The sequence below is a fragment of the Marmota monax genome, unplaced genomic scaffold (assembly GCF_021218885.2).
Source record: "Marmota monax isolate L192 unplaced genomic scaffold, Marmota_monax_Labrador192_F-V1.1 WCK01_AAM20220418_F8-fsc00276, whole genome shotgun sequence".
Classification (NCBI taxonomy): Eukaryota; Metazoa; Chordata; class Mammalia; order Rodentia; family Sciuridae; genus Marmota; species Marmota monax.
This window is the reverse complement of record NW_026695204.1, coordinates 940,394-967,846: the sequence shown is the minus strand read 5'-3', so window position 1 is coordinate 967,846 and position 27,453 is coordinate 940,394. Positions and strand designations below refer to the sequence as shown.

Sequence of the window (27,453 nt, the reverse complement as noted above, 5' to 3'; positions counted from 1 at the left end):
ATAAAAGAGAATAAAATCATGGCATTTGCAGGTAAATGGATAGAGATAATGCTAAATGAAGTTAGCCAATCCCCAAAAAGCCAAATGCTGAATGTTTTCTCTGATATAAGGAGGCTGATTCATAGTGGGGTAGGGAGAGGGAGCATGGGAGGAATAGATGAACTCTAGATAGGGCAGAAGGATGGGAGGGAAAAGCATGGGGGTAAAAAAGATGGTGGAATGAGATGGACATCATTACCCTAAATACATGTATGAAGACATGAATGGTGTGAATATACTTTATATACAACCAGAGATATGAAAAATTGTGCTCTATATGTGTAATATGAATTGTAATGCATTCTGTTGCCATATACAACAAATTAGAATTTAAAAAAAGTTGGAGGTGTGCTGAGTGATGGGAGAGAAAGTGAAGAGTCAAAAAGAACCTGAGAGGAACACATCAAATAGGTAATTGCTCTCCCCGAGAAATGGTTTCATATCATTTTATAACTATAAACTTCTAGTTGATTTTTTTTTTTTTTTGTACTGGGGATTGAACTCAGGGGCACTTGACCACTGAGCCACATCCCCAGCCTTATTTTGTATTTTATTTAGAGACAGGGTCTCACTGAGTTGTTTAGTGCCTCACTTTTCTGAGTCTGATTTTGAACTCAGGATTCTCCTGCCTCAGCCTCCCAAGCCACTGGGATTACAGGCATGTGCCGCTGCACCCGGCTAGTTGATATATTTCTTGGAGAGGTTTTAGGTCACCAGTGCAAAAGCCAGGAGACACAGTGCTGAGTTCCATGCCCACTCACTTGCCCCAACACTGGCTTTTTGTCAAAAAACAAACTCAGATTTTTTTTTTCTCTACTGTCAGCACTGACCATTGGGTAATATAGAAACACAAGACATTGCGGGAGCCCAAACTGCTTTGCAGCCTCTGCACTGAGAACTGTCAGAAGCTCCTCACCACCCCATGTTACCACCCTCCTGGGTCAATTACTATGACCACAATGAGAGAAGTTTCCACTTTGGAACCCCGATGTTGACACCTTTTTAGTACTTTGATTTCTACATAGTTGATGTTCTATCTGCTCTGTATATAGTAGATATTCTATAGGAATGTAGGCCTTAATTAGATGGGTGACTAGTTGGTTAGTACTGAATACAGAAATCCAAGCTGCCTTCTGAACTGCTTGCAAGCTGAACCCTGGTGCTTCTCAGACTTCAGTGTGAATGGGAATTACCTGGAGGCGCTTATTAAAATTCAGGTTCTGGGGTTGGGGATGTAGTTCAATGGTAGAGTACTTCTTAGCATGGGTGAGGTCCTGGGTTCCATTCCTAGTATCAGAAAAGAAAAATCAGATTCGGATTCAGAAGACCTGGGCTGGCTGGAGTCATGGAGTTTGCATTCTTAGTCTGATGCTGCTCAAGGAAGGATCCCTGGGTGTAGAAGGTCTGCTTGCACACAGGAGCTGGGAGCCACTAGGGACTGACCTCACCAGGAAGTATGCATGCACATGTTGCAGATTAGTGAGTTCTTCATGGTGGATTCAGGAAAACCAGGGAGCTAAATGTAATAGGGACTTCAGAGCAGGTAGACACACTCTAAACTGACAGGAGAAGCTGGAAGGCCAGGGCTTGAAGTGCAAAATTATAGGAGGTGGGAGAGCTAGGGAAGCCAGCAAAGCAACTATCAGTCAGCTGCCTCTCAGAGGAGGTTAGGAGGGGCACCAATTTGGGCAAGAATGAGGACTATTTTATTATGGAGAACTCCTTAATTATGCAGTTAGAGAACTGTGTGTGGTGCATTCCAGGGCCTACACTGCTCTCATAAGGATTCCACTGTTAATTTAAAAAAGAGAAATAGCAATGCAACTTTCTCAACTCCCACGCCATTCACACATTGACTTTGTGTGCCAACTCAAAGCATACCCACTGGAAATGAAAACAGAGTCAAAGCCAACCCTCAAACTGAATCTTGTCAAGCCGCAGATTTACAGAAGGACTTTGTTTTCTTTCTCTCCTTTCAAAACAAATTTTTCTTTCTGACATTTAAAAAAACTACATATTTGTTAAACCAAAAATGCCAGGTCTCAAGTCCTTAACGACGAAGGCCCTCCGTCAGTGTTTGATCATTATTATAGGTGGTCTCGTGCACATTTGCACAGTATCGGGTATGAAGACCTTTGTGAATATACCCACACCTGGATGCTTCCAGATTTGGTCCCTCCTTTTGGAAATATAAGCAGCCAACATGAATGGAACTATTAGGCCAGAGAATCTCAGTGGAGCCAATGGAGATGGTGCACCAATGAGATGCAAATCTGACCCCTAATAGGTGGCCACTCCAGGCAACTTTGTTCTGGTGGAACAGCAAACTAGAGGGCAAAGGCTTCAAATTCTCATGAGAGGGACTCTCTGGAAGAAAAATATTATGTATCCAACACAAATACATACATCACACACACCCCTGAAACAAGAGCTTTATGAAATCATAATGACATAGTCACCCCTGCTTGTGAATGTTGGTCTCTTCAAAAAGTCATTCAGACTAGACCACATTTTTTTTTCACAGTATTTTCATTAACAAAATAACTAAATAGAACTTTTCTTTGATCTCACAATGTTCTAAGGTACTATTTTAATAATTCCTTTTCCTTCATCATTCCCATGGAAGGCACTCCTCTAGTTCCTCTCCTTACCAACACATTTTACTCTTGCCTTTTAAACCCTGGGGAAGCAATTAACACAATGATGGTAGCATAGATTCACCTCCACTCTCTGTGTGATCTTGGGCCAGTTCCTTAGCCTCTCTGTGTCTCAGTTTCCTGTGAAAGGATAATGATAATAATAAGACTGCCTGATAGGGTGGCTGTGGGGATTTAGCCTGCCAATAGAGAGCACAGAGGAAGACACCTGCTACCACAATTGTTGTTATTTCTCAAACCCTATCCTCTGGAGGGGGCGCCCAGCTTGATCCCCCAACACATGCCTTGAACATTGGCAGCATCTTTTCCCATCTGCTGACACTCATGCTACATGCCACCTGCATTTTTCTGACCTCTGGCATTACCATTTTAAGTTTTCCAATTTGTTTACAACGCTTCTAAAATGTATTAGTTAACATAAATGATTTCAGAAGTTACTAAGTCAACTTTAGATATTACTTAATCACAAGTGGTGATAAAAAGAAAAAAACTTCAACTTTTACCCCAGGAGATACACACACACACACACACACACACACTCACACACACACACACACACACATATATGTATATTTTTTTTTTCCCAAAAGAAAAGTGTTTTGGACATTGTATTACTCATGAACATTCTATCATTCACACACTCATTGGTGGTGGCAATTGAAGGAAACAATTGAAGGCCTTACAGTTCCTTTAAGCAGGGAAAATCCATGGGAAAAGGGCATGCTCACTGCACATACAGATGGATTTTTTTCTGGTGTTTTATGAGTACATTCTTTTACCATACAATTAAGGTCACTATGTACCCCAGGCTATATTGCAGGGCTCATGGTCAGGTGCTTTTAACAAGATGTTTCCCTCTTCCGTTTTGCTCCAAAATGTTGTTATGGGGCTGGAAGCCTAGAGAAGCATGTTTGTTAAAGGAATGAATAAATTTCTTAGATTCCATTAATGAATTCTTAATGAATAAATGGCATGCACTTTGGTGCCTGTGTTTAGGGACATTTTTTCTGGTTGCTCTGGGGACAGTGCTCTTCAACTGTGTTTCACATAATTGCTATTACCCAAAAAGGGCATCTTGATAAGTCAGGTTTTATGATACCCTGTTCTCAGGCCATTTCCCGAGTGTGCAGAGTTTCTTTCCAAACTGATTCTAAGCAGAGTACAGACACTATGTTTTGTTTTGTTTTTTCATTTCATTTATTCATTCTTCCAACAACAACAAAGAAATCACCAAGCACCCGACATTCCAGGCATTATGCCAGGTGACAAAAAGAATTCCAAGAGTATGTACATGGGATTTTTATAGTTGTCAAAGTGCTTTTGGGTAAATCATCTCATTTAGTCTCTAAACTCTGTGAAGCAGGTTACTTTATTCCTATTTTACAGATAAACGAAATTAGAAGATACAAAAGAAAAAGTAATGGGAAAAGAAAGAAGTATTTATTAACCGACCCAAATCCTGAACGTTCAGTCCCATCCATGTGTTTACAGAAGGACAGCTCACTCAAGAGCATGGAGCTTGCTCTATGAGCTACCTAGTATTTGCCCAGGCCAGCGCTGCATGCAGAAAGTCACTTAAACTCTTTGGAGGAAGATCATTTTGATGTTGGTGAGGTTTCAGGCCATCTCTTGGAAAGAGAGAAAGAGGATAATAATGAATTCCAGGAACCAGAAGAAAAGAGAAGATTAAAGACGCTGGGACTAGGAAGACCCATAAGAGACTAATGAGGTTTATTTCTGTCTGGGGAAAAAGACAGGCCAAGAGAAAGGATGGATGAGGTTAAAACGAGAGGCCACAGAGTGCAGACGGCAGAGACTTAAGATCCACGGACAGTTTCCAGGATGCAACGAACTGGCCTCAAGAAAAAGAAACTTTCTTCTTAAAGCTTTCATTAACAACTTCCAGCCTGCGAAATGGTTCCAGATTTCTGGCAGCTTTTTGAATTAGCTTCAGTCCCAATTTCAAAGCAGAAACTGTCCTAGATTCCTCTGTTTCTCAAAATGTCCCTTTTCTGCTGCTCAAAATATTCCTTATTGAAGATCTGCTGGGTGCTCAAAGATGGTGGCTTCACAGATCCATCAATGAGCCAAAGATTTGTTGGAGATCTGCTGTTTGCACACCATGGTGAGGAGTGGTGTGATGAGAAGGAACAGTGACAATACAGATAGGAGGCTGGGCTGACAGCGAACAGTGTGTGCTGGTGGAGAGGAACGCACTACATTTACCCTGCGTGACACCCGCTGATAGCAAGTTGTGCCTGAGTGGGAAGTTCTATTAAACAGAGAGGGTGGGGCCATATCACAAAAAATACCTGAGGAAGAAGGAGATTAGGTCAGAATCCTTTAATCAAAGCCTCACAGCACAAAGATATCCAAAAACTATTTGTTGAATGCATGCATGCATAAGTGACTTAAAATGAGCATATTGTCCCAGACCCAGGACAGTCTTAGATCAATCACTGGGTCAAAGAATGTCAAAACACCATTATGATATCCATATATTTGTAGGACCATTCTGAGATGATGGACAGAAAAAGGTGTAACATTTTCTCAATGATAATGAACTTTGGACTCACTAAATGTGATCACTTGGAATCATGGGAGGAGAAGTGGAAGAGACCAGAGCCTTGGGACATAAGAGGTCCACCATTCTAATTGCTGGAGTCACAGGAGATGATGAGTGGGAAAGAAAGAGCCTCTGTTCCAGTCACACTCTCCTCCTGCCTGAGAATGTTCCCAGGGAGAGTAGCCATGGAGGACATGGAGACTTAGGGAGCTGGTCTGCCTATGAGCCTGCTGCGTCATTCCTACTAAGGCCTCTTCTGTCAAGGAAAATCCTTGCTGAGGCTTAAATATTATGATTCTTCATGACTTCCTAACCCTAAAATGTTTTCTAGTGTGTCTTGTTTATCTCGATGGTATCAAAGACATAGGATGTGTAGGACATCTGTATAGTGAAAGTAAATTCGCTGGTTTCTGAAAATTAAACAGTCCTCCAGGTGAAGAATGTGCTGGCCCATGGAAGATGTCACCAACCACAGTCTTCAGCAAGGAAACCCCTTCAGAAAACTTCCTGGCTAGCACTATGGGAGTCTGTCATCTTATATTTCTCTCCCATTACTCCTCCTGCCTCTCTCTGAATCATCTCTTAAATTTGTCTCCCATTAAATTTGTCTGAACTTCTCTCAACCTCAGAGCAGTTGAAAAGAGCAAGGTGCTTCCTGCAAGTTCTTCCCCTTCCCACTGCATGGGGTTTAGGGGGTCTGGCAGGAAGAGGTGAGACCCTTCAGGAGAGTCCTATGCTGCTGTGATTTCTTGGTGCCATTTGACTGCACCATCGTTTAACCCTGACATAAATCAGCAGCTTCTCTGGATTCTGTGCTTCTTAACTGTATCAGTTAATTTTGCATTTTCTTCAGCCAATATAAAAGAAGGAGTTACCAGTGAAGACTTTAGAGATACTCATTGATGTCAAATCCGAAGCCTGTCATTCAAGTTGCATCGACTTTAGGATCTAGTGAGGTATCCCAGAAGCCATTGGCCTCACAAGCCCATGCTTTGTAAAGTGTGTTCTCAAAGTGGGGTGAAATAGCGGAGAGATTGAGGAAGAAGAGGGAAGAGCAAGCCAAGGCAAATGAAAACCAGGTTCTCCAGGGAGGGCAGAATCACCCTCTACCTAGGAATTCACATCCCAGAGCTCCCTCCAGAAGGGTCGCAGTCCTCTAACCTTTTCACTAAGACAAAATCTTAAACTGCAACTATGTCCTGTTACTGGGGATAGTTTCTCTGTATATCAAATATCTTGCCTCTCAAGATGAGAGACCAGTCGAAACCTGAGACTTTTTAAATGAATGCCACTTGTGGAATCTGCCTTCCTCTACTTTCTGAAAGGACAATCTCAGCTCTTACCTGATTTCCAAACAATAGCAACAATAGGCCTCCTACTCAGGATGCAATTATAGAACATTATCATGGGTAATCTTTTATCATTTCAGACTTCAGTAGAGTCGGCTGCTTTTGCAAGCACTTGGCTGCAAGAACCTGTGCACAACAGGATGTGGTAAGACAGTCGAAATTCATAGATCTTGGTAGCCCTATAGAGCAAGATGGAACAGGGTGTCTGAAAATCCTCACCCAAATATGCAGGGTCTATTGACCTTGTTAGAACATGCAATTCACCTTGTTAGAACATGCAATTCAATTCAATTTATATTTATTTAATGCCTACCATGTACAAGACAAGGTGCTTGGTGCTATGATGGAAGTAAAGAAATTAACAAGACCCACTCCGTGCTTACCTTGTAGTCTGTTACAGACTCAGAATGCAATAAATTTGTTTAAGCTGTATTCTGGAAGGACTATGCATTTCTTACTCTGGCCATTGAAGGATATGAATTACTAGGTAGGGTTATCTCCACCCAGACAACCATCTAAAGTGACACCTGGGAGGATTCTTAAATTAAGTATTCACGGGAAGAAGACTGAACCTTCTCTCTGGAAGGAGAACTAGATGCCATGTTACCATACGCCTCACATAGGAATTTTCTAAACACACAATTTAAGATGGTATCTGTTGAGTTCCAAGAGACAATTCCACTCCTTGTCATTGGGGCACCAGTGAAAGGCAGTCGGGGACCAACTGGTGTGAGTTGTGAGGTGTGGGGGTTTCCCTCCAGGCCTGGTGCAGGCATGGCTCCCTTTCTCTTCAGGCTGAGAGGCCATTTCTTGTCCTTTTATTTGGGGACCAACTTTTCTCACAAATGAGTGCTGCCCTGGGTGTGTTCTCTGCACCACAAGTACTTGACGCCCTCTGTGTCTTTAGTGAAATGACGGAAGGGAGGAGTATGTCAGAAAAAGCCATTTCTGATAGTTGGAGACTGGTGTAAAGGTGGGTCCTGCCTTGAGGAGAAACACATTGCCGTTTCATTCAGTATGCATCATGTTCCCCATGTAGACTGGGAACTGTCCAGTGGCCTGTTTCCTAGTTCACCTTTCACACCAATCAGCACGAAGGTCAAAAGGGTGGAGAGCTGAGAAGCATTGTGTAGGAAACCACAACAGAAGGGGGCCCTGGAAAGCAGCCTACACACTGTACACATGTATCCACAGTACTGTCTCTTTTAACATATGAAATTATACTCAGGACTCTTTATGAGTTGTAACCGGTGGTTATCAAAATAAAAGGTGGTTCATGGCCACCACCTTCCTTGGGTGGTATTTTAACCTTGGGCCTTTGGGACCTGCTTCCCCCTTCAGGTATGCGTCTATCATATTCTGTCCTAATCTCCCAATGCTACAAAATTGTGAGCTTTGATAAGTTCAGTCTTATGTCTAACACAGTCACTGGTTACTTCTAAGCCCAGCACACCCCCAGGTAGAGCAGAAGGGCTTGATTATTATTTACTGATTAATGAATGCAAAAGTAAGTCATTAGCTTTCTGGTCAGATTAGGATGGGGGAGTCGTGCCCACCCATCGCCATCCTTTACTCCATAATGTCCCAATATAAATCCTAAGTTCCCAGAGGAAAACCATCAAAATTGTCAGAAATACAATTGAACAGCATGTGAAAGTCATTATAAAGAACAGAAACATCTGCCACCGCACCGTTCTATTGTTCCATAGTATTTCTTGTTCATGAAAGCAGAAAAAGGAAATAAATACTCCAAGCACCACATAATGGTGATACCTACAACTACCATAGTGATACCCTTCACTACCTTCATTTTTTCTGTACTTGTCCATGCTCAGGACTTAGCAAGATGAGGTATAAACAGGGAAGAGGTAGGTTCAAGTCCTGGGTCTGCCACTTACTCTGTTATGGGTGGAATTATGTCCACCTACATTTCATGCATTTAAGCCCTAACCCCAACACCTCAGAATATGACCTTATTTGTAAATATGACCATCGCAGATGTCATTATAAGAGATCATGCTATGGTAGGGTAGGTCCCTAATCCAATACAATTGGTGTCCTTCTGAAAAGGGTAAATTTGGACCCAAAGATAGGCACAAAAGTGAATCCCTGTGAAGAATGGAATTATGCTGGCCCAAGCCTAGAAACTACCAGAAGCTAGGAGACAGGCCTGGAATGGATCTTCCCCTAGAAGCTTCAGAGGGAATATGGCCCTGCCGGCATCTTGATTTTAGACTTCTGGTCTTAGAACTGTGAGACAAGAATTGATGTCGTTTAACTCACCTGATTTGTGGTACTTTGTTAAGGCAGCTCTAGCAGAAGGAATGGAATGACTTTTGGCAAATTAATCTATTTGTGCCTCAGTTTTATTGGTTTTAAACAAGGTTAGTAAGCATCCCTCCTTCAGAGAGTTAATATGAAGGTTAGGTTATTGCTTAGAATGGCCCAGCACAGAAGACCCAAGGAATGTCAGAATGGTCAAAATTCTTTCCTATTCCCTGCAGTGGTGTCTGGAGTAGATGTCATCTACTGTGACTGTGGTTTAGCCAGGATGGTAGTCTTAATGGTGGTAATTTGCATGTAGTCCTCAATGAGTCCTCATTTACAAATTGTTGTTGTGTTGGGACATTTTGTACCAGCTTCAGTGCAGCATGTGGGACTCCAGAAGTCAGCGAGAGAGTAATGGTGTTGCCATTACCTTTAAGCTTAATTTAAGAGCAACTCCTTCAGGCATTCAGTAAAACTAAGGATCTCCCATGGCCAGGGGTAACCCACAGGGGAAAATGTTTTATATTTTTGTATTATTTCCTAATACTGAAATTTTAACAGCAAAATGATCCTACATTTTCATCACTTTCTCCTGAGCATTTTTATTTTTCCTAAAATTTAAATTAACTAATTAATATTTGTACTACTACCAGGAAATTTAAAAGAGCAGAAGAATTTGAGAGAAATGAAAGACATATAAATGAAAGATCAAAACAACTCTTAGGGGAATGGCAGAAGCCAAAGAAAATTAAATAATTCTTGTCTTTTTTTTTTTTTATTTTAAGCAAAGGATCCTGTGCTTAACTGATATAGTCTTCTCTAGGCTGTAGGTCCTATGTTATTTTTAATTAACTTAAAGGTATGTGAGTTGCACAGGATTTTTTGAGAAAGAAATATGAATAGCTCTGTTTCTGGCCCAAGTATTTTTAAGCACCTGCTACGTGCTAGCTACTGTCTTAGGTACTGGGGACACATGGCAATAGATAAAACTACTGAAAGTTCAGGTCTTCACAGAATTCAAAGTGAGAAAGATAACAAAAAATTATAAGTAAAATCTATAGTGTATTAGTTAGTTATAAATGCAAAAAGGAAAACCAAAGCAGGGAGATGGATGGGCTGGGAGGATGGACTGGAGGTGCATCTTGAGATAAAGGGGACCAAGGAGACTTCACCGAGAAAGAGACATTTCAGAAGAGCTGGAAAAGGTGAGGGAGTGAGCCATCAGATATCTGAGGGAAGAGTATTTGAGGCAGAGGAAGTATCAAATGCAAAGATCCTGGGGCTTAGAGTATTCAGAGAACAGGAAGCAGACAGTTGTGGAATGAGAAAGGGTAGGGTGTTGGAGATGAAGATGAAGTGAGGGAGGCAACAGGGACCAAGTCATAGAGGGACTTAAGAGTCATAACAAAAACTTCAGCTTCACCTTGAGGGTGATGGGAAACCACAGGACAGATCTTGGCTGCTCTGGTCTCTTTATTAGAGGCAAAAGGGTGTATAAAGATGAGTGAGGAGGCTGTTGCAATAATTTAAACAGGAAGTGACTGTGGTTTAGCCTGGATGGTAGTCGTAATGGTGGTAATTTGCGTGTATTTTTTTCTTTTTCTTTTTTAAAAATTATTTATTTATTCTGATTTGTTATACATGATGGCAGAATGCAATTCATTGCATATTACACATATAGAGTACAATTTTTCAAGTAACTGATTGTACACAAAGTATTTTCACATCATGTGATTTTCACATCATGTACTTAGGGTAATGATGTCCATCTCATCCCACTATCTTTCCTACCCCCTTACCCTTCCCTCCCACTCCCTCCCCTTTGCCCTATCTAAAGTTCCTCCATTCCTCTCATGCTCCCCCCGCCCATCACCATTATGAGTCAGCATCCTCATATCAAAGAAAACATTCAGCCTTTGTTTTTCTGGGATTGGCTAACTTCACTTAGCATTATATTCTCCATCTTCATCCATTTACCTGCAAATGCCATGATTTTATTCTCTTTTAATGCTGAGTAATATTCCATTGTGTAAACATATCAAAGTTTCCCTATCCATTCATCTAACGAGGAGCATCTGGGTTGGTTCCACAGTTTAACTATTGAAAGTAAAGCAAGCAGGATTCACTAAGTAGGCCATGAATTAGGAAAGGAAGAGAGTAATGGATGCTTCTATGGTTTGGGTTCAAGCAACAGAAAGAGTAGAATTTTCACTTTCCTGAGAAAGGAAAGACTATAAAAGCAGATTTTCAGGGAACTCCATTGTAGATGAGTACTGTGTGAGATGCCTGTTAGATATTGTATTCATTCTCTATGACTGCTATAACAAATTGCCAGAAACCTGATGTCTTAGAATAACAAAAACTTATTATTTCATAATTCTAGAGGCCAGATATCCAAAGTCAGTTTCACTGGGCTGAAATCAAAGTGTCGGCTGGGCTGTGCTCTCTCTGGGAGACTTAGGGGAGAATCTGTTCCTTCTTTATTCCAGCGTCTCATAGCAGACAGCAAGTTCCTTGGCTTTGGCTACATCACATGAATCTCTGCCATCACACTCACCCTACCATCTCTTTTGTGTGCCATCTGCCAGGACTACCATCTTGTAAGGATACATGGGATTGCATTTTTGGCCACTTAGGTCCTTACTGTAATTACATTGGCAAAGTCTTTGCCATTTAAGGTAACTTATATACACAGGTTGCAGGAATTGGGTCATGGATATTTTTCGAGTGCTGTTCCTTGGTCTACTACAGATATCCAAGCAGAAATGTTGCCTAAGCCATTCCCATATGAGTCTGGCTTTCAGGAAAGAGGTACATGCAAGATATCTAAATTCACTCACTATCTATACATGGGTGGTATTCATGTCCTAAGACTGGAACACTCAGGAAATGATACCGAAAAAGAAGATATTCAATATGGAGGCACCTCAAAAAATTAGAAATAGAATTACCATCTGATCCAGCAACCTCACTTACAGATATATATCCAAAGGAATTAAATCTTGAAGAGATATCTGCATGCCTGTGTTCATTGCCACATTATTCCAATAACCAAGGGAAGGAAACAACCTAAATGTGGATAAATAAAAGTTACAGGAGGCCATTGTTGGAGCCTAAGCTTTTAAACCCCCAAAGACCAGACTAAAAACAAAACGGAGTCACTTGCACTAAAGTTCCACATCACCAAGCTGTTTATCTGACCTTCCAACAAATTAGGGCTAGAGAGACAACAGCTGAATTTCCCACACAGTTCAGTTTCAATTGGCACAGTAATGAAGTTCTCTCTCCCTTAATCCCTGTACAAAAAATATAACCTAAATAACCTGATGTTAAATATATTATTTCATATTTTGTCTCCCTGTTTCTACCTTACAAGGAAAGTAACTTTGAAATGACCAATTTGCTTATTATTTCTGTTCTCTTCAACCCTTCTCCATCTATAAAAGCAATCTGTTCTGCTCAGCCCATCAGAGCGCTTGTTCTATTTTATGGAAGGTAGTGTTGCCTGAATCTAGAAGAATCAAAACTGAAGCCAATTAAGATCTTAAACCAAATCATTGCAATTTTGTCCTTTGAGAATGCCCATCAACATATAAACAGATTAAGAAATATAATTTATACTTACAATGGAATATTATTCAACCTTAAAGAAGAAGGAACTCCTGCCTTTTGTGACAGCGTAGATGGAGCTGGAAGACATTAGGCTAAGGAAAACAAATCAGACACAAAATATAAACACTGCTTGGTCTTATTATCTGTGGAATATAAAATAGTCAAACACACAGAAGAGTAGAACAGTGGTGGCCAGAGAGAGAGAGGGGAAAATGAGGTAGTAGTCAAAGAGTACAAAGTTTCAGACATGCAAAATAAATAAGATCTGCAGAGCTGTCTAACAGAATCTATAACTAGCAACGTTGTATCATACACCTCAGGTTTTGATAATGAGTTAGATTTGAGCCGTGTTCTTACTATAGAAGGAAAACAATAGCAACACCAACAAAGAGGGTGCAGAGGAATTTTTGGAGGATAATTGAGGACAGTGGATAAAGGTGTTGATCTGATGGTTTCAAAGGTATACACTTAGCCCCAAACACCTCAAGTTGCTTACAAGTTATATCAATAGTCTTTTACTTATCAATCACACCTCAATAAATCAGCTTAGAAAAGAAAATCAAAGAAACAAAAGAAGGAAGGAAGGAAACACAAAGGCTTTTTTCCAAAACTAGGCCTGCAGTCTTCCCACGTTCAAAGGTCTGTAATATCAAGAGAGGCAGAGGAAAAATAGAAACTGAGAAGGAGCTGAAGAGGTGGGAAGAAAGCTGGGAGTCTTTGGGGAACCAAGCAAAGAATGTTCCTGAAAACAGTAAAATGATCCACTCTGTCAAATGCTACTGGTGGGTCAGGTGGAATGAGATCTTAAAACACCTGGTTTAGCAACACAGAGGTCACTGTGGATCCTGGCCAGAGCTCTTTGAATTTAGAAATGGGGCAAAAGTCTGACCACAGAGGTTCTTAGGAGAGAATGAGAGTCAGGATGTGGAGACAGCAAATACTGAGCACTTTTCAAGGTGCTGTTTCCCAAAAGAGTAATACTGAAAAGAATCCCTTGACCTGCACCCACTTTCAGAACAGCGTTGGAACTGGTCCAGCTGGGAACCAGTAACGAGAAATGAAGGCCAAGGTTTTTCCTAGTTGGCTGTTCTGCACAAAGTGTATTTGTGAGTCCTTCCTACAGCAGCCAAGGGTGACTACATTCTGAAAACTCCCAATAAAAGATATGTTTGTCCCTGAAGGTGAAACCCTGAATCACTGTGTTTGGATGGCCCACACCCTCCCTCCAGCCCCAAACAAGCCAGGATGCCTTGATCCTTACAAACGCACTGTCTAGGTCCCTTTCCACACACCACAAGGTCTTCAAATAACCAGGGTGCTTAACGGGTGGGAGTCAGGACACTTTTATACACATACTCTCGAGCTGTAGAGCTAATTAAACTCAAACGAGGCAAGTTTCCAACTCTCAGAGAAGTTTATTTATGCCTCGTCTAACTCGGGGCAATGACTGCAGTTTCTGACTTTAATTCCCAGATTTGAGAAAGCGTGAGGCCTTACTTTAATGAAAATAGGCACACGTGAATGAGCAGCAACTTGCAAGGAGTTAAAGAAAATCATAAGATTTTTTTTTTCTCCTGCTTTTCTAGAGGTTGCAGTCACATATTCGCCTTTTCATAACTGTGACACTTCAAAGGACACAAGACCCTCCTCACACATGGCTGGAGGGATATTATTGCTGTCGCTGACTGAGTGCTCACTCTGTGACACGTACTGCATCAGATGCTTTGTGCACATTGTTGTCTAATCCTCACAAGGGTCTCCTGAAGTGGTTACTCTCATTAGTCTCATTTTACAGACAGGGAAAATGAGACTCGGGGAAGCGACCCAGCTTCCTGCCATTGGGAATTGCAGGCCACCGCAGCCCGCGCTACTTCCATCCAGGCAAGGTTCCTGCAGCTTAGAAGAGAAAGAGACCCAGGGCTCAGGAAGGAGGTGGGTTTCCAGAAATCAGCTGCCTTCATCGCCCTGCACCTGAAAACGCTTTGACAATAGTCAATGTCCTTTAAAATTCTCATTTAGAGAAAGACAATGAAGTGCTTCATTTGTGAGTTCAGAAAGCATCCCAAAAGACATACCAGGTGTGGGGTAATGGGTTACTCTTTGTGTAAAATTGACCTTGGAAGTATGAACATGTCCTTTCTGGGCAGAGTAGTTCACTGGAATCATGGAAGGAGGCCGGGATTTGGTTATCAGCTCACCTAGAATATACATGTTGAAGAAAGGAGACGAACAAAAGGTAACTTCAATCTCCCCTCAGTTCATCAGGCTGAGTAAGGATTTTCTTATTTTTTTTTATAGTGACAATATTTTTAGCAAGTTGAAATTTAACACTATGCCAACACTTAATACCTCCAAAGAATAAATGGTGCATGTGAGACTGAGATTTGTCACAGGGGGACCCGAAGGAGCCCAGGAAACTATCCTGAATAATGCCACATTGGTGCACTGGTTACCTCAACCTGAAGGAACTGGGAACTAGGCACAGAGGAACATTTCCTGAGTTTCCCTTGTCAATTAAAGGCAGATTCTTCAGAAGGAAGTCAACTGTCATCAAAAGACATCTATCAGGGAAGATCAGCACACAGCAGGAGTGGAACCTAGAAGAGGCTAGAGACGGGGCACCATATCCCAACAGGGTATTTCCTATTCTTCTGATGGCCCATCTCTTTTTTTTCCAAAACCCTTTACTTTCTCTAGGTTATCTACACAGCACCCTCCACCACCACCTCTCTCCCCTTAGGAAGAGAGGACATAAGCTCTTAGGTGTCACTAGGTTACTGGGTTTCCACCTTCCTTCAATGCCCTACAGGTAAAAAATTGTCGGTGTGCCTTTCTTGACTCTTTTTTTTTTTTTTTTGAGAGAGAGAGAGAATTTTTTTTAACAACAAACTCATTTTTTAAACAGTTTTTTAAATATTTATTTATTTTTTTAGTTTTCTGTGGAAATAACATCTTTGTTTGTACGTGGTGCTGAGAATCGAACCCAGGTCGCACGCATGCCAGGCGAGCGTGCTACCACTTGAGCCACATCCCCAGCCCAAGAGAGAGAATTTTTTGATATTTATTTTTTAGTTTTCGTCAGACACAACATCTTTATTTGTATGTGGTGCTGAGGATCAAACCCAGCGCCACATGCATGCCAGGCAAGCGCGCTACCGCTTGAGCCACATCCCCAGCCACCTTTCTTGACTCTTAATGTTCCTATGGTCTGTTTATTTCAGCAGACTCAATTATTGAACTTTAGAGGGAAAGTTAGAAGTTCCTTATAGGCAAAGTTGTTGATTCCAGAAACTTAATGGGTTACCCAAGGCCAGATCTAGGCAACATTGTAAAATGAAAGTTATCCTCATCAGTTCCTTTTTAAAATTATTTTAATTTGTTATATGTGATAGCAGAATACATTACAATTCATATTACACACATAGAGCCCAATTTTTCATCTCTCTGAGTGTACACAAAGTAGAGTCACACCATTTGTGTTTTTTACATGTAATGATGTCCATCTCATTCTACCGTCTTTCCTACCCCTATGCTCCCTCCCCACTTCTCCCTCCCCTTTGCACTATCTAGAGTTCATCTAATCCTCCCATGCCTGCCCCTCATCACATTATGAATCAACATCCTTAAATCAGAGAAAACATTCAGCATTTGTTTTGGGGGAATTGGCTAACTTCACTTAGCGTTATATTCTCCAACTTCATCCATGTACCCATAAATGCCACAATTTTTTCTCTTTTAATGCTGAATAACATCCCATTGTGTATATATACCATGTTTTCTTTATCCATTTATCTACTGAAGGGCATCTAGGTTGGTTCCACAGTTTAGCTATTGTGAATTGTGCTGCTATAAACATCGATGTGGCTGTGTCCTTCTGGCATGCTGTTTTTAAGTCCTTTGGGTGTAAAGCGGGGAGTGTTATAGCTGGGTCAAATGGTGGTTCCATTCCCAGTTTTCCAAGGAATCTTCATACTGCTTTCCAGATTGGTTGCACCAATTTTCAGTCCCACCAGCAATGTGTGAGTGTGCCTTTTCCCCATATCCTCACCAACACTTATTATTGTTTGTATTCTTAATAGTTGCCATTCTAACTGGAGTGAGATGAAATCTTAGAATAGTTTCAATTTGCATTTATCTAATTGCTAGAGATGTTGAAGAGCTTTTCATATATTTGTTGATTGATCGTATATCTTCTTCTGAGAAGTGTCCCAACAGTTCTTTTTATGGATATTTTATTTGAGAGTTCCCAGGCAACCTCAGGTGCCCACTACCCTCAAGCAAATCTGTTTGCCCAGTGATCTCCCCCAGAGGTTCATCTATTCCTCCTGTGTTAAGTCAATTTTTCTTCACTGTGCCCAAAATACCAGACAAGAACAACTTAGAGGAGGAAAAGTTTATTTTGAATTATGGTCCCAAAGGTTCCATCTACAGTGGGCAGACTCCATTGCTGTGGATCCAAGATGAGGCAGAACATCATGGCAGATGGGCACGACAGAGGAGTACTACGCTATTAGCAATGGCCAGGATCAGAGAGAAAAAGGGGAAGGGGCTACAGGGAAGATGAAGGTTTTGGGGGCACATCCCCAGTAACCCACCTCCTCCAGTCACATCCCACCTGCCTACCATTACCACCCAATTAGTCCATTCAGACTAGGATGGGCTGATAGGTCACAGCTCTCACGATCCAATTATTTCACCTCTGAACCTTCCTGCATTAACACAGGAGCTTATGGAGGACACTTCATATCTAATCTAAAACACTGCCCCTTCTTGCTGTTATCAGAATTTGTGTCCTGGACTCATTTTGTTTTTATTTGTCTCCTTCTTAGGTACCAAAGACCAAACTGATTTATTGGGACAGAGTACTGGTATTTTCAGGAAGGAGAAGCACATTTAGGGACCACTCACACCACTCCCTTTATCCAGCTTGATCAAGCTTTTCCCAGCCCCTGTGTAATGCTATGAGAACCTAAGAGAGAAGCATGTGCTAACCAAGAGTTCATGGGGCATCACTTATAAACTTACTAGTTTAAGACTATCTTCATAGATCTAAAATTGTTGAATAGGACTGAGTTACTCCAGATCTAGATGAGGCACTAATAAGACCCAAATTACTCTTTGAAAAGCTTGTTTTTCCTATCCCAAATCCCTTCCAACACTCACACACTCACACACACACACACACACACACACACCCCAAAATTCCTCATGGGCTACCCAGCCTAGTAACTTATATGTGCTTTTTAAAGTAAAGTATATGTACTTTTTAATACCACTTATAACTAGGTTAGTAACCTATTTCTGCTACAAGTTAACTAGTTGGCTTTGGGCAACAAGTTTCCATATCTGTAAGACCAAGGTAAAAATAATACCCATCCCATTGGGCTTTATGCACATGAGTTGTAATAACTCAGGTGAAACCCTCAGCACAGTATCTGGCCCTTGTAAAGCCTCAAAAAATGTTAGCTACAGTATTGTCACTTCCTGATTTTAATAGCTACACTTATATATCCAGTCCCCCCAGTGCCAAGCACTGGTCGAAGGGTTTTACATATGTTTAGTTTTCACAGCCATCCCATGATAGAGGTACTATTGTCCATATTTGAAAGATCAACAAATGAAAACAGAGAGATGTTAAGTGATTTTGCCAGGGTAGCACAGCAAGTGGCAGAGCTATAACTCAAACCCAAGTAGCCTAGCCACTGGGGCTGCACTTTTCACCACAACCACCAAATTCAGCCACACTTGTTAGGAGCTCTAGAAAGCACAACAAGGCAGACCCTTTATTACAGCAAGAGAATTTGTGTTGCTGTTTGGAGCAGAGAGAAGCAAAAAGACCCTAAAAAAAAAAAAAAAAAAAAAAAGGTAAGAAGCAATCCAAGTACACAAAGACTTCCATTAGAACAGAAACTTCACACACCCAGCTGGAAGCCAGTGGTTCTGAAATCCACACATTTAGGTACACATCTGAGTAATGTTAGAAAGGGAGACTTATAGGGAGGATGTTCCCCATCAAGAACGAACAAATTCACCATGAAGTTAGAGACTAAGAGATATCTGGGGCGGGGAGTGCTAATGAAAGAGGGGTGGTTCACGAGAACAAAAAGGAAACCAAAGGAGAAGGGAACAGAGTGATAGTCCCAGAATCGTAATTCAAATGCAGCCCAGGAGCTGGCAGTTTATGGGGACAGCGTGCCCAATAACCCGCACAATGCACAGTGCTCTCAGAGCTTGTTTGATGTTGAAATGCTTTCTTGAATGAGATTCACAAAAGGAGTGATTGTTGTGTGACATGCCTTCAAGTTTATTAGGCCACAGTGACCGGTGTGAGTCGCTGTGTGCACACAGGGCTGCCTTAGCGTCTACTGCCACGTGTGCATCTTGTCTCTCCAGTCTGACGGCTGCTGTGCCTCACATTCAATGCACAGTCATTTGATGTTGGGGGAGGAAAGTGGGAAAGGACAGGAAGAGAAAACCTTATGGAGATTTGCCTAAAACATTTTTTTTCAATAACTCTGAAGAAAATGTTCCAATTTATGATTCTTTTAAAAAGCATCTAGTCTCAATAAAATCTCTTTAATGATGCATCACAAAAGCAGAGCACCCTTGAGAGGTGCACTCTGGGATTTTCAGGACGACATCTGGACTGCTCCATATTTATCCTGTAGCTCCGAAGGCCTGAGCCATTAGCTATTGCAGCCAACTTTCCTAGCCAGGATAGACAAAACCATACCCAGGGTCCAGGGAGTCAGCAAAAGCTCCCCTGGGGTGTTTGCCTGCAGTTTCTCTCTGTGAGTTTACCTGTTTCCATGGGTTAGAAATGCTTTGGTGGGAAGAACTATTATTGTCAGTAGCTGGCTACATAATACACAGAAGCATTATTTTTGTGCAAATTGCACCTGTAAATTCTACCAACAAATTCTGAACACCTATATCCAATTAAGAGTAGGAAGGAAGGAAGGAATTTTCACTTTATCTTGTTTTTCTTGCCCTTTTCACTTGAGAGGAAAATTATAAATTATAAATCAGGAAAACGGATTCTCACTAGTTGTGAGATGTAAGCTAACCCTCCACTCTATATCACCGCCAGTGTGAGATCTAGAAACTCTTAATTGGGCTGAATTGAGGCTTCAGAGGAACTGCATGAGATCCTCATGAAATGACCTCAATGCTTCTAGAGCTGCTTCCCTGGTGATCTTAGACCTGGGAGGGACTATATACCTCCCTGCAGATCCAGCTGCTCCAAAGCTCCTCCATCAGCTCAAGACCAAGTCACTGCCCTCCCCACCACTTTCTGGGAGTTGATTTCCTAAAGGACTCCTTTGACCATACAGATAAGATCTCATTTAAATTCAGGCACATACACCCACAGGCTGATTGACAGAGACACACCATGAATTGAATGATAAATAATACATGCAGACAAAGACAACACCAGCACTTATTTGTAGATGAAAGAACACTAGAAATTATTTCTGATGGGAATATAAAAGATTAAATTCAAGCAGGGAGTGGGGGAGGAAGTTTCTTCTTAAGATTCCTTAAGAAACAACTTCATTGTTTCACTTTCAAAAAGACACTTTCTGTCCTGAGTTAGGAATTCAGTGGGCACTAGGAACTCCAGACCCAATGGGAGATGCTAGTTCACCAAGGATAGAACTCAAGGGAGCAGAAACATAGCTCAAGTTTGAGAGAGAGTCACCTGGTCATGGGTTAGCCTAGCATCCATCTCCCTTTGGTAATTTTCTGTTGGAGATCTATTCTTTTTCCACTTTCACTCCATAGAGTCAATCTACCATTCCACATGGAATATCAGTGGAGAACATCAGCTCTCAGGTGGCATGGGAGAGCCAGATGCGGTGGTGCATGCCTGTACTCCCAGCAGCTTGGAAGGCTGAGACAGGAGAATTGCAAGTTCAAGACCAGCTTGAGCAACTTAGCAAGACCCTAAGCAACTTAGTGAGACCCTAAACAACCTAGCAAAACCCTGTCTCTAAATAAAAAAATAAAAAGGACTGGGGATGTGGCTCCATGGTAAAGCACCCCAGGGTTCCAACTCCCCAAAAGAACAACAACTGCAAAAACCAGCGTGTGGCTTGGGAGAGGCCTGCCTGAGAACCAAAGAAAACCAAGCTGAGAAATGGAGAGCCACAGATTCTAGGTAGTGTAGTATATGCACCTGAATCCAACCATTCCTGAAGCTAGACTGCCCAGACATTTTAGTTACATGAACCAAAGAATTAACTCATTTTGTTGGTTAAATCAGTTTCAACTCATTTTCTGTCACTTCTAATCAAGCCTTCAGCAAGGTAGACTGGTGGCTCTCACTCAGATAGTTTGGGTGGCATTGCTGTCTGGTAGAAACAGACCTGAGTTTGAATTTATGCAGAAAGAAAGAGGGAGATTATGACCCTACGCCTTGAAGGGTCAGAGAGCTCAGAGGAGCAACTGCTTGGCATCTAGGTCTCATCTTCACCTTGGGATAATAAAGCTCTCAAGAGGACCTGAATGAGAACTTGTATTGACAAAACAGAGAGTTTGGGAACCCCCAGCTGAGGATTACTCATAGAGCCCCTATCTTAAATGTTGACAGTTTAAAGAAGTAAATGTGCATAAGTAGTGTGATATACATACACATATATAGATAACATCCATGAACTCTGTGTAATTACAAGGGCAATCTTGGTGGGCATTTGTGAGAAGATTTATCCCACCAATAGTCAAAACCTACCTTAGAAAATCCAGGTTTATCAATTGATAGATTAGGGTGTGGTTACTTATGTGTTAAGTATTCCATAGCATGTCCATAAAGAATTACATGACAGACAGGGTCTCACCTGAGACTGGGGAAACAATCCTCAGAAAGCAAGCGCCATGGCCTGTGTGACACGTTAGAAGATGTTTACTACAACATGGAAAATGCAGTTTAAAACCTGCAAATTAAAACAAAAACAAGAATCAAATCCAGACCACAAATGTTAAAAGGTTGTACAACTCGGGAAATGAGTGAATGAGAAAGATGTTATAAACTGCTCCCTGCAGGAAAGCTAAGTGTCCAGGAAGGAGATGGAACCCCAACTAACCTGAACGGCCAAAAATTTGGTAATCTTCTAGCTCGGTGTTTAGAAAAATTCCCATCTGATGGTGGAGGAATTCTGGTCTGGAGGGATGGGCTTGTGCAATTCCCCAATCCTCATACAGATGGTCTGGAAGTCACGCTTCACAAATGAGCTATTCTCCCCATTTCTGTCCATAGATGCAGCTTCCAATTGGGCCGTCTTTGACTCCTTATGGCACAACCAGTCCACCTAATCCTTTTTTATTTACCTTAAAAATATATAGACTATTGCTCATTCTCATATTCTGGTCTTGATACCATCAGCCTTCCTATGGACTGCGGTATTTCCTGCCTCCACCCTAGCCTTCCTGTAGCCTTTTCTATAGACCATCTGAATAAGCCTTTAAAAATATGTATTAGCCAGGTATGGTGGTGCACCTGAATCCAGCCTACACCTGTAATCCCAGCAGCTTGGGAGGCTGAGGCAGGAGGATCACAAGTTCAAAGCCAGCCTCAGCAATTTAGCCAGGCTATAAGCAAACTAGTGAGACCCTGTCTCAAAATTTAAAAATTTTAAAAAGGGTTGGGATGTGACTCAGTGGTTAAACACCCTTGGGTTCAATCCTTGGTACAAAAAACAATAATAATAATAAATCAGATCATGTTGCTTCTCAGCTCAAAAACTCTCCATCTCCCTCAGGCAAAGCCATAGTCCTGCAGTGGCCTAAGGGCCCTCTGCCCTCTCTACCCGCCAGACCCACTCTCCCATCATTTTCTAATCTCATCTACTCCTAATCCCTGCCCCCTCTCTCTGCCAGCCTTATGCGTACCTTGGTCTTCCTGGAAATTCATGATGAACTTTGAAAACACCAGCCCAGAACCCCTCCAAGACCTGTTCACATACCTATCCCTTTCCTGGAACATTCTTCCCTGGAATACTTGCAGGCTAGAGCCTCACATCAACGAAGCCTTCTCTGACTTCACTATTTATGATCACAAACTCCTACCTCCCACCAACCCTCCAGTCCCCTTTCCTGCTCTATATCATCTATCACTATCACCCATATGTGTGAGCAAAGGTGCTAAAGCCTATTCCAAGCAGTGGCAAGATTTTAAAGAACTTATTGATATAGATACCAGAAGAAAGATGAGAGTGGATTCAAACAGCATCCCATAAACAGATTTAGATAGTCAGTGTAGGAAAAGAATGTTGAAATAAGATTTGCTAAATTAGATGCAAGAGGAGCTAATGATCTAGGGCAATTCAACCCTGACCCTTAAATTATCTTTACAAGGAGCACCCCCGGGGGGGGGGGATGGGGCATTGTTAAATCATTTCATTTTTCTGAGGGTTAATCTCCAGATTTATAAACTGAGGAAACATCTGGACCCTTGTTACTTAAAGTTAGATCCCTCTGAGACTCAGAGGACAGTCAGGGACTTTTTATAAACTGCTCCATCATCCAACTATTAAAGCAGTCATCATTTAGGTTTATATCTGAGTAAAGGAAAAATTATTAGTTTATACCTATTATCTATTTTGCTTATTTATTTCTTTATTCTTAATTGCCTGTCTTACACCACTAGAATGCAAGATCTGTGAAGCAGGGATTATTGTTTGTTTTGTTCATTGTTATGTGGCCAGTGCTTAGAATAATGCCTGACCCACAGAAGGTACCTTAAATAAGGTGTAACTGAGTGAATGAATTGCCGAATTTGTTCTTAAAAATGCTACCATATGGCTATTGCTAATAGTCAAGGGTGTTTTTTTGACTTTCTCTTTTAATCTCCTAGAGCTCAGTCTCTTGTGGATAGTAGGCCTCATGGGTCAGCAGTTTGGGGCACTTAATTATCACTGAGAAACTCTTGTAAAGTCTGGATTTACAGTCAGATGCATGTTTTTCCTACAGTCTGACCCTGGCCCAAAGCTGGGTGAAGTTGAGTCAGGGGAAGTATTTTGGATTGGGTGTTTGGCTTGATCATTTTGGATTGACCAATCATCCTTGTTGTTTGTTTTGGAAATCTCATGCTTTTGAACCTTTGGGTGGAGAACAATCATTACTACTCCTGTATTTTATTCAACATGGAACAGAGGTTGATGGGATTTTTTAAAATGAGATTTTATTTTTCTTGGATCACTCCTGGAGCGTCCATGTCCAACCAGAATGCACCTTGACTATGTCCTTTGCACTCATAGGCAGGATTAAAGGGTCAGAAGAAAGAACATACAATGATTATGACACTTCCAACGAGAAAAGAAAATGAAAGCAAGGGTTTTATCTTTGCCTCTTTTCTAATTGAAAGCCCAGTGAAAAATATAAAAAAGATATCAACATTCAAATTATCACAAAGGCAAAGGTAATCAAAATTTTGAAACTATAAGAGCACAGACTTGAAGCATTAAGGAGAAGAAGCATGACATGGTGGTTAGAAGCACAGGACTGGAGTCAAATTTTCTAAAACTGTGGCCCAGCTTCCACACTTACCTGGCTGTGAGTTTGGGCAAATTACTTCATTTCTCTAAGTCTCAATTTTCTCATCTGTCTGCTGTATCAGATGATTGTGAGGATAAAATGATAATATACATAATGTGTTTACAACCTTGCCTCACATGCGGTAGTAATTCAATGAATGTTGACTCTAACAGTTATTATATGTGTTAAGGAAAATATTCAACCAATTTAGTTGTGAGCAAGATCAACACATTATTATAATCATGCACCAAAGGAGAAGGCCCATAGTAGGCAATGTCAGAAATATTTTCTGGGAAGAGATAATGGTGAAAATATCATTGTTAAGTACAAAATGGGGTTGGGGAGGCTGCTTAAAAGTCTCTGAAATCTTTCCTGACAATCAGTCAATTGGATGAGTGAGTCATAAATTTCCTGGACTAGATCTGCATCCCATTAACATTCAGTGGAAATTTGCATCTACTTTTTTTTTTTTTGCCTCAAAATAAAGTAGTGGATTTTTATCACATGGAAAAATTCTGCCCTGGACAAGATTTGGGACAGTTTTTCCATGTCAGGAGAGAGGTATACTAAAACATTAGACTCCCTCTCTACTCTCTTGGAAGTTTTCTATAAAGAGGGATGGTGATGGTGATGATGACTAATATGAGCATCCTAAAATTATAAGAGTGAAGCCTCCCTCCCATAATAGACTATGTTTATCAGATTTGGTCATACGACATGACAAGAGGCAGTATAAAAGGGACATTTCATTCATAGTAAAGAATTCAGTGATATCATGGAAAGAGTTGAGTCTGAACCAGGCACACTTAAGCCAAATCTGGGTTTGGCCAAGTTACTTAACCTTTATTAGTCTCACTTTACTTACCTGGAAAATAGGGATGATGGTATCCATGTTGTAGAGTCATAGTGTGGACAAGGTAAGACTAAATATTTCAATTTCACAATGTACTGCTGATGCATAATATAAACTCAAGATAGTATTAATTTTCCCTTTTTCTCCTCCTCATTCCTCTCTACCCACATCCCCTACCATAGCCAGGAATCTTCAGCTTTTGATCTCAAATACTGCCCTCCAAGTCTCTAAGCTAGATGCCACACACCCCCACTTCCTACTTTGATTAGGAATTCTCAAGACAGGAGTGAAGTTAGCAGCAATAGTCTCTCCCATACACTCCAAATAGACACACTTATCACAACAACCTTAAGCTGCATGTCAAGAGTATTGCCCTCTGCAGATCCCAATGAGCCCAGTCATCAGAGGCTCTAGAACATGGGTGAATTCTGGATATGGCTTGGATAACAGCCCTCTCCTTCAGCCCTTGGGTCATGCTTTGAAATCTGGTCTTATGTCCACAGTGTAAATGGCTTCATCAGCTTCTGTCATGGGTATAGAAGACGGGGTGGTGAAGGAGTTATTTATTGGAAATAGCCAATCCACTGTGCTCAATGGCAGAATAAGCCTTTATTGAATATTCATTCTGAATTTGAATTATATCCAAGAAGGGGATGAAATACAGACTCCATTCCTATTAACTTTCATAGCCAATTTAAAGGCGGAACTGCCCTTCCATGTCTCATTCTCTGTTACTCCTTCATATTGTTGCACAGAATGGAATCTCAATAATTACTGGAAAATGATTAGTGGAAAGTTCTCTTTAGACAATGTAATACGTACTCCAAAGATATGATTCTTATCAGACCAAAACATTTATGATGAAGTATCTGAGCACTGAGAAATGTCATCTATCCTGTGAGGAAGGATAATAAAGCATGTGCATTGTTGAAATTAGAGATTCAATCAATAAAATGAGACTCGATAAAGAAAAACAAAGTGGTTTCCTTATGAACAGATATGCAGCAAGCTGACAATTGGGATTATTGGTCTGGCTGAACACAAGAAGTCATTAATGGTTTGGAAATCCACAGGGGGCCTGCCTAAAAACAAACAGACCATGGCAAGTTGGGCTGGGGATGCAGGAATCTTACCCTAAGGCTAAGAAGACATATGTTGATTACTGTGATTTGGCCTTCACTAAGCACAAACCTAGTGGGGATACTAAGCATATTCTTCTTCAAGTTCCAAATTTCAAAATCAATGCAAAATAATCAAAGAAGTTTCAGAGAAAAATGAGAACTATTACATTTTGAAAAATAAGCCTTATGAGAAAATACAGTTAAGATGGCCCATGTTTGGTTTGTAAGAAAAGAGACTAAAGGGAGCCATAAGTCTTTAAGTGTGTGAAGTTATGTTGCAAAGAGGGCGAAAATGATTTATTCTCTCTATGCCCAGTGGAGAGCTAAAAAAATAAAGGCATAGTGCGGACATTACTTCATGAGCCCTGATGAATCTCTACAATAGGCAGTGAGGACAATCACTGGCATGGACTGCCCCTCCTCCTTGGTCTAGGGTTGGCCTTTATTCAATGTATTACTTAGAAGCTTTGCTTTCCCCACCAGCATAAACAAAAATGACCCCACAGAAAGCTTGGGTAGAGGAACCAATTCTCACCTAGAAGATATCAAAATTAAAATATTATATTTTAGGAAAAATCAATATGATGGGGGGGGGGGAATGTGCTGTTACTATCGTGTCAGTTCCCTGCTGTTTCTGTGTATGTGATTTGGCAAGGTCTTTAGGAGCTGGGTAAGTGGGGATGTCTATCCTCCCAGAAGTGTGCACACTTTAATTTGGTTTACATATCAAAATCATAGGCCTGGAAACTATAAGCTGTACTGAGAAGAGAAGAAGGGACCTCTTATAGAATGCAAGGCAGGATGACTTTTTTCCAGATCTTCCAACAGCTCCCCGGCATCCCCTAAACAAAGCCATGAACATTTTAACAAAGACCTGATGGCTTTTCTCCAGCATCTTGAGCCAGCTCTCCAGATCCTGGCCTCCTCCCTCACCCTGAGAAAATCTCTTCTGTTCTGTGTCCCCATTCTCTGACCCCATTCATTGCCTTACACCTTATTATAGACAGAAGCGAGGCATGCATCTGAATATGAGAGGGGGACACCCCAAAGATGTTAACTTGGTAGTGATAAAAAAAAATTCTGCAATCTAAAAACTCCATGTATATTTATTTTCTAGGCAAGGAGCATATCAGAATGTGGGCAGACCTGAGATAGAGTCATAGCCACATGGGAAGAAGTCATAGCCACATGGGAAGAAAAAAACTAAAAGAAACCAGGAAGCTCTTGGGCTGACCCAGAGATGGTCACATGGTCAAGTTGGGCAAGGGTAGAAGTTAAACAGGGGTCCTGGGACTCCTTGGCCTACCAAAATCTGAGAAAGAGGAAACCACAACAGAAACTAGAGAATTGGTGTTAGCCACTTAGGGAACAAAACAAATGCTTAGTTAGTCAGAGGTCAAAGCAGCGGTGAGAAAATTTGAGGTAAGAAAAGAAAATTTGAGGTAAACTAAGAACA

At 41.2% G+C, this 27,453-nt stretch overlaps 1 long non-coding RNA gene across 1 annotated transcript; it reads right to left on the bottom strand.

The window, feature by feature from the left end:
* Positions 1 to 1,232: 1,232 nt before the first annotated feature.
* Positions 1,233 to 22,561, bottom strand: LOC124083339 (uncharacterized). Its single transcript, XR_006848697.2, has 3 exons — positions 22,454 to 22,561; positions 21,329 to 21,424; positions 1,233 to 1,326 (listed from the first exon to the last, which is right to left on the bottom strand). It is a non-coding gene; the product is annotated as an uncharacterized LOC124083339 (long non-coding RNA).
* Between the last annotated feature and the right edge of the window lie 4,892 nt (positions 22,562 to 27,453).